At 36.3% G+C, this 8080-nt stretch overlaps 1 pseudogene; it reads left to right on the top strand.

The window, feature by feature from the left end:
• Positions 1-6711: 6711 nt before the first annotated feature.
• On the top strand, positions 6712-7320 carry LOC149170493 (antifungal protein ginkbilobin-like protein 2 pseudogene; annotated as a pseudogene).
• The last annotated feature ends 760 nt before the right edge of the window (positions 7321-8080 follow it).

Raw genomic sequence — 8080 nt, 5'->3', positions numbered from 1 at the left:
GGCTATGTGTCCTCGATTAGCATTGCCCCTTATTTGGAGTGGCTACATCCATCAGTCCAAGATGCTCTCTGAAAACCAAGAAATTTCTCTTTGGTAATGCCTTGATGAGAATAGTTGCAATCTATTCAATTGTCAATATGTGATGGAGCCTGAGAGCTCTTCTCTGCACCATGTCCCGAATAAAGTGATATTGAATTTCAATATGTTTGGAATTGTCATGGAACACATGATTCTCTACCAAATGGATTCAACTCTTGTTGTCGTAGTATATCACTATAGTATCTAGGACCTACTCAAATATCTCTCTAAACAACTTTCTCAACCAAACTAGTTTGCAACTAGCCATGCTAGTGGCAATGTATTTTGGTTCAGTGGTGCTCAATTCTACAGACTTTTGTTTCCATATCATGCAGGATATCATGGCATATCCAAGGCTAAAACAACATCCAAATGTCCTGTCGATAACATTTTAGGCCGTATCAACATCAGTGTATCCATGAATTTTAACATTTCTAGTAGAATATCTTAGCCCAAGTGTGATCGACCCATGCAAATATCTCAATATGTGTCTCGCAGCTATGCAATGTGCATGGAGGGGCTCTGTCATGAATTGACTTAATGTGTTTACTTATTATTGTATGTTTGGATAGGTGTTCGCAAGGAACATGAAAGCCCTAATCAGTTCTCTATACTTGGATCGATTTTCAAGGCTGGTTGTGCAGCATCTCCACATAACTTCTTGAAGTTAATTCCCATTGGTGTAACCATGGATTTGCATTCAATCATTCCAAATATTTCCATCTATTTTAGAATGTATTTTCCTTTTGAAGGAAAATCTCACCAGAATTTTTCCACACTTCAAGGCCCAAAAAGTAGTGCATGAGACCAAGGTTTGTCATATCAAATTCAGAGCCTAGCCTACTCTTACATTTGATCATTAGAGGCTCACTACCTGACAAAAATAGATCATCAAAATATAAAACCAAAATCAATGGCATACCTTTGACTACCTTGAAGTAGAGGTTTGGATCGACATTCCTTCTTGTGAATCCTAACTTCCCCAAGTTACTATCAATGTGCGCATACCAAGCTCGAGGAGCTTGCTTCCTACCATATAATGTCTTCTTGAACCTGCAAACATTTGTTTTTTGATCTTACACCTCAAATCATTGTGGTTGTTCAACATATACTTCTTCCTGTAACATGTCATGAAGGAAAGGAATCTTTACATCCATCTAATGAAGAGCCCATCCCTAACTTGTAGCAAGGGAAACTCTAGAATGGATGGTTTTATATCGAGCGACAGGAGAAAATATTTCATCATAATCTTCTCTCTCTTTCTGAGAGAATCCTAGAGCTATGAACCTTGCTTTCTATTTCTCAATGTTGTCGCCATTCCATGTTTGATCTTGAATAGCCATTTTTAAATTATATTAGACTTCCCTTTCAGTCTAGGTACAACATCCCATACATCATTTTCCACAATTGATTCATATTCCTCAACCATAACATCCTTCCAATTTTTTTCTTTTACAACTTCTTTGAATGAGGACAGTTCAACTTGAATCATTGTGCTCATTGTTGTAACATATCCCAGATATCTGAATGGTTACTTACTTTCTCTAAATGATCTATGGATGGGGATATTTTTTTCAAAATCATGTAAAGTATCGTGGAGCCAAAGTGGTCTCTTTCTAGTAGGAGGATCACTTGGAGGCATATCTAACGAATCCATAGGCTCCATGGGATCATCATCAATATTATATTTAGGTACAAAAGGACCATATAGAATATCCTAGTCATCATTCTCTTCCTTGGGAGGAGGAGGCAAAGAAAGATATCCTGCTTTTCCAAGAGCTGCATCTGCATTGAATGTTACATCCCTACCAATTTTGACCTTCCTGTAACCAGGAATATAAATTCTATATGCTTTAAAATTTTCACAATAACCCACAAACGTACCTTTTCTTCATGTAGCTTACAATTTGTTCCTTTTGTCCTTCGACACATGAAAATATATGGGGCATCTGAATAGATGAAGATGGTTGATATCAGGCTTGATACCTGTGAATATTTCTTTAGGAGTCTTGTCTTCTAACACTTGATGAGGCACCCTATTTTGAACATATACAAAATAGAAGTAGCTTCGGCCCAAAGGAATTTTGGCATCTTTTGATCATGGAGCATAGCATGGGAAACTTCTAATATAGACATGTTCTTACTTTCAACTAGACCATTATGTTGAGAAGTATATGGCACAATCGTTTCCTTCTTGATTTCGTCTATCTTGCAAAATGCTATAAATTCTTTTGACATGTATTCCCCTCCATTGTTGGACCTGAAGACTTTGATTCTCTTTCTTAATTGATTTTCGATCAAGGATTTGAATTCTTTGAATGTTTCAAAGGCTTTCCTTGTGCTTAAGATAATATATCCATGTCTTTCTTGAGAAATCATCAATAAAGGTGACGTAGTACATATGACCACCAACAGAATGTACAGGCATCAAACCACATATATCAAAATGAATGAGATGGAGAATGTCATTTGTCTTGTTCTTACTAGGGGAAATGGTTACCTTGTTTTATTTCCACTTGCATAACCTAGATAAAATCCATCATAATGAGATTGAACATCGAGAATACCTAAGACCAATTTCTTCAACTTCAAAAGCACCTCATAGTGAAGATGAGTCAGTCTGCAGTGCCATAACTCACTCAGATGATTGGTGTTATGAACCAATGCTAGAAGAGCTCTTCCAATGACTCTATAGATTCCTTCAAATCTCGATCCTAATGTGAATGCATCTCTCATAGGTGAATCAGCAAACCAAGTAAAAAAATCCCTCTGATGAAGGCAACCTTCATCCCTTTATCTTCTAATGTGGATATAGATACCAGATTCTTCATCAATCCCAGTACATACATAACATCATGCAGCATAACTCATTCCCAGAATTGAACTGAAATTTGACGGACCCAAAGCCTTTCATGGGATGAGTGAAGTTGTCTCCAAGAATTGTCTTTAGCCTAGTCTCCCTCTCTACCAAATTAGAGAGAAATTCCTTGTAACCAGAGAAATGATGAGTGGCCCCACTATCAAACAACCAACTATCCCACGAATCAAATGGAGAAGAACTAGTAGGAGAAAAAATACAAGTGTATTTAGATTTATTTACAACATTACTTTCATACCTTGGAGCCCTTGACTTCTTTTGAGGAGGATGATCTTCTTCACGTTTGCTTCAGAAGTCTCTTCATCTTCTTTCATATCTTCTGTCACGGTTATTTCTTTGATTGTCTTTTCTTCTTTTGTTATTGTAGTTTCCTCTAGTGTTGTAGTGTGACCCCTTCCCTTTCTTAGGATAGCCTCATGCATAATGACCTTTCTTATGGAAATTGAAGCATTCAACATGAGATAATGATTTTTGATTCGTTCCTTTTGTATTTTTAGAAGGAGGCTTCCTGGATGGACCTCCTTTTGCCTTCTTATTTTTGGCATGAGTGATATATGCAGCGGGCTCTCCCTCTTCATGTTTTTGAATCCTTCCTCTTGCTATCATCCTTGATTCGTCTTGAGTGAGCTTCCCAACAATTTCATCAAATGACAGAAGGACATTATTGTTGCTGATTGTAGTAATGAAGGTTTCCCAAATAGGAGGGAGATATCTAAGAGTCACAACTGCTAACTCCCTGTCAAACACATTTTCTCCAACTCTTTTCAATTGATATCTAAGGAAAGAAATCCTCATAATGTAGGATTGGACAACTTCTCCTTTGTTCATCTTAGTTTACTTGAGTTGATATGTCAAGGTGATGATCTCATTCAAGTTTTTGATTTCATGCATGCTGGCTATCTTGTCATACATGTCTTTAGACTTTCTTAAATTCCCAACATATGAAAGTAAATGATCTGGTAAACCACCAACTATAATTTGCTTTGCTTTGGACTCACCTTTCTTGTACCTGTTCTTGAGGGAAGCAGAATAATTTTCTAGAGGCTTGAGCATCCTTCCTTGAATGTATTCTAGCACATCATTGTCGTCAGCTATGATCTCCAATCTCACTTTCTATCCATTAAAGTTTGATGCATCACCCAACTTTTCATGCTTCTTGAAGGTAGAGGTTGACATCTTGTCCTTGACTAGGCAATCTCCATTCTAAAAATGAGGCCTTTAATCCTTGTCTTATTTTGGGCTTCACCTTAACCTCAAATCTAATACCACGTTAAGTTTTCTGATTGTTCTATGTTGTATAAATTCTTTAGCCCAAATTACTTCTTTATTAATAATTATTGGCAGTGTAACCAATCATAAATGTAACTGAAGAAAGAAAAATGTATGTAGTGACAAAGAAGACAATAGCACAACCATAAGAGATAGCAGATTGGTCCAAGACCAAGTAGAAGCCCCACAAGGAGGAAACCCTTTCAAATATTCTTCTTTAATAGATTGTCATAAAAGGATTTCAACAGAAAGTACAATGAGCCCAAATAAACATCTTTATAGCAGATACTAGCAAATTAGATCTAAAAATCTATATATTTGTATAACAATAGAGACAAACCCAGATCCACCAGCTCACTAAAGCCAATTGAAGCCAATATGTCAAGCCCTAGATTTGAATGAGGGACGCTCTCATCAAAACTATCTACGTGCATTCGAAACACCTTGGACGCTCTCTCAGACACTTTGTGAGGGTGACTGTGACTGCTCCGTTTCTCTCAGAAAGACTCTGTGCGTGCGTCTAGGGTGAAACACACTAGAAACCCTTGGACACTCCCTTACAGTTGTTGTGCGGTCGTCCGGGATGGTATGGACACTCCCAAGACCAATATGTGCGAGCGTATGGGGACCAATGTAGCCCAATCTAACTCTGAACCCCTGGACACCCTCATAAGCCTATTTGCCAATGTCTAGGGCTCTCTATATGCTCTCTTGTCCACTTTGTGCCGGCATGAAGGGACCCAAAAAATCCCTAACTCAAAGCGAACATTGTGCCTGTGATTTCGGAACCTTGTGTGAACTCCTTCCGCCAAACATGTGTGAACCAAGACAAAAAAGAAGAATAGAAAATGACTTGTTCAAATGTGATGAAATGAACTTGAGGTTTCTTCTATTTATAGGCTTTCCTGAGGGTTTAATTGGGTTTAAGGTAACCCAAGTTGTTACCCATGTCGTTAGGGCCGACCCATTCCATAATGAATATATGTATAAAATAATTCAAAACTTAACTTCTTCTTAACCAAATTAGGTGATCTTTAGGTCGATTTTGGTCCTCTCAAAAAGAGGAATTTAATGCAAGCATCATCTTAGTCATCCGAGTTGTTCAATGTGGAATTTCACCCTAGTTGCAAAATTAACAATACCATGTAGCATATGGCTCTATAGTAGCTTCTATTAGAGTTATGAAAATTCTAAACAGATTGAGTCAATTTTACAATCTGATTTGTCCAATTTCTATAATAAAAAATGAATAACACATAAACTTGTTATCTTAACTTTTTTTTTATATATACAATATAATGATTAATATATCTATCTTTTTAATATATATATATATATATATATTAAAAAAAAAACTTACCTTAACCATCTCATTCAATTTATATAACTAATAATTTGAAAAAAATCTATTGTAATAAATTAATCAATATTTAATACACGTTATAAATTTTATTATTAAACCAATATTTTAATAAAATAAATCACTACAATATATATTAAGATGATGTATATTAAGACAATAAACATTGTATTCATTTGAAATATATACATATTTATGTATTAGGTCATACACTTGGTAAAAAACGAACACACTATGCCATTCAATAATATTATTACCGCCTTCATTATTGCTATGATGGTGGGTAATACATGTAGGCCTGCAATGTGATAGGGTGGTAGTAGGTATTTTCTGCTGCAGCCTTTATTTGACAAGGATATATTAAAATTACACTTCAATTATGGCGTGCTGTCTGAAGAAAATATAAATCCATGTGATACACATCATAAATCAGAGTATGGATAAGTGTTCACCTTATACCTTACAAGACAGATTCAGAGTTCCTGGTGCGGCCTTTGGTATGTTATTAGTTAGATATAACTAATTGTTTCAATGTCGTTGGTATGGTACCAGTAATGTGGTTAGTATGGTATTAATTAAGTCAGTATTTCAATGCCACACCCTAACACCCGCCAGCTTCGTGGTATCGTGTAGCAAGTCTGGTTTTTAATCTATCTTAAATGTTCAGATGGTATAATCCGAAGCCTGCTCCAGCAATACCCAAACTAGAGGGTTTGAACACTAAAATCTTCAGAAAAAAATTTGATTAATTCACAAATTAAGTACTTAGGAACTTGACGAATTTCTCTAGGAATATTTTTTGAATTAGATTTTTATTATAGAAAAAATTATAATCAAATAGAATAAATAAATAGTGAAATTTTTATATAAAATTGTAAAAGATTTTCACACTTTCAAATCTGCATAAAATGTAAAGTGATAAAATTGACAAACAAATAAATGTCTTAGATTTTCACTTGAATGGCAAAATAAATTTGAAATTCCATGCCTAAATGATTGCACATAACTTATTTTATTTTATGCGTGAATTGGCATGTTTGAGAAAACAGATAGTACGAACGGAATATAGAACATTATAATGTATTTAAAGACAATACTCGGAGCATGTAACATACCCCCTCTTCTGATGACGGTGGACGAAATGAAGCTTTTGTTTGTTTCTCTCCACTCACAACGCGTGACATTATCCGACATCATCGTTTACGTGACGGAGGATATCCTACCCACGGAACCATGTGCCGGGAGGCCTATAAAATGGAGGCACACAGACTGATAAGCATCCCAGTAAGGGTTTCCCATTTGAATGGTTTATTTGACGTGAGATTTTTCGTTTTTGGCAGCCATGGCGATCGGGTCATTTGCCCTTCCATTATCTGTAGTGGTACTAGTCGTCGTCGTGGGTAGTGTTGCAGGCGAGCTCCGTTTGAATACAGACTTAGTCTCGTATGTGTGTAACCCGAATATTATCCCAAACACGAGTCCTTTGTTTGATACTCTTTATATCCTGTTCGTAGATCTGGAGCGAAACACCCCCTTGAACGCTTACAATTACAAGACGTCGATTGCACCTGGTACGTATGGGCAAGGAATCTGCAATGGGGAACTTTCTCAGTCTGATTGCCAGGCCTGCCTTACTAGCCTCGGCGACCTCATCTGGGGAATTTGCAACAATGCCATCGGTGCTCAGGTTCAACTCACTGACTGTTTCATGCGCTACGAGCAGTACCCATTCTAGTAACGACTACTCTACTGCACTGTGCAATACCGTTTCATCTAATATCTCTATTTGAACGAAACGCGAAGTGTTCTCTAAGCTGAGCTAGAGAGGCTCATCTTTGTAGCTATATTGCTAGTTTGTTCGATGATGTGCAATGCCCGGCTACCTACCTCTTATGAATAGATAAATTATTTGGCAGTCATTTATTTTGATGATTTCCATATCTTTGCTTCTTTTTCTCAAGGAAAAATAGTAATTTTCATTAAATGGCTTGAGAATTATATGGTGTAGACGCTGAAAGCATATTCTGTATAGGTGATCATTTTAAATACATCAAAAAGTCATGAAAATTAAAAATCAGGGCCTGTTGGCCCTATTTAGTTGTTGTTATTCATATGGTCCATGATAATATATCTCGAAGTGCCTGTTTGTTCCTGGATCATCCAGTGCCCTGTCGTTGTGGGTGGTCGCCTTGGATATTACGTCAGAAACTTGATTGTGCTCTCTGTATATATGATGATAAGAGATATAATCAAATTGAGATTTCAGCATCATAGTCTCATTTAATATATTCCTAGGTGTGTGTATGTGATATGGAGATTGTTGATTAAGCCAGTTTATGATAAGTTTAGAGTCACCAAAAATCTAGATGTCAAAACATCACTTCTCAATGCAATATATAATAAATGACTAAGTATAATGAATTCAACAAAGTTATTTGTCCCATCCCTAGTCCCATCTATATCTTATAGAAATGATTATTTGTGAGGTGTAGTAA

The sequence above is a fragment of the Pinus tabuliformis genome, chromosome 4_2 (assembly GCF_031772625.1).
Source record: "Pinus tabuliformis cultivar Carrire ecotype Pingquan chromosome 4_2, CPIR1, whole genome shotgun sequence".
NCBI lineage: Eukaryota > Viridiplantae > Streptophyta > Pinopsida > Pinales > Pinaceae > Pinus > Pinus tabuliformis.
This window is presented reverse-complemented; position numbering and strand designations above follow the sequence as displayed.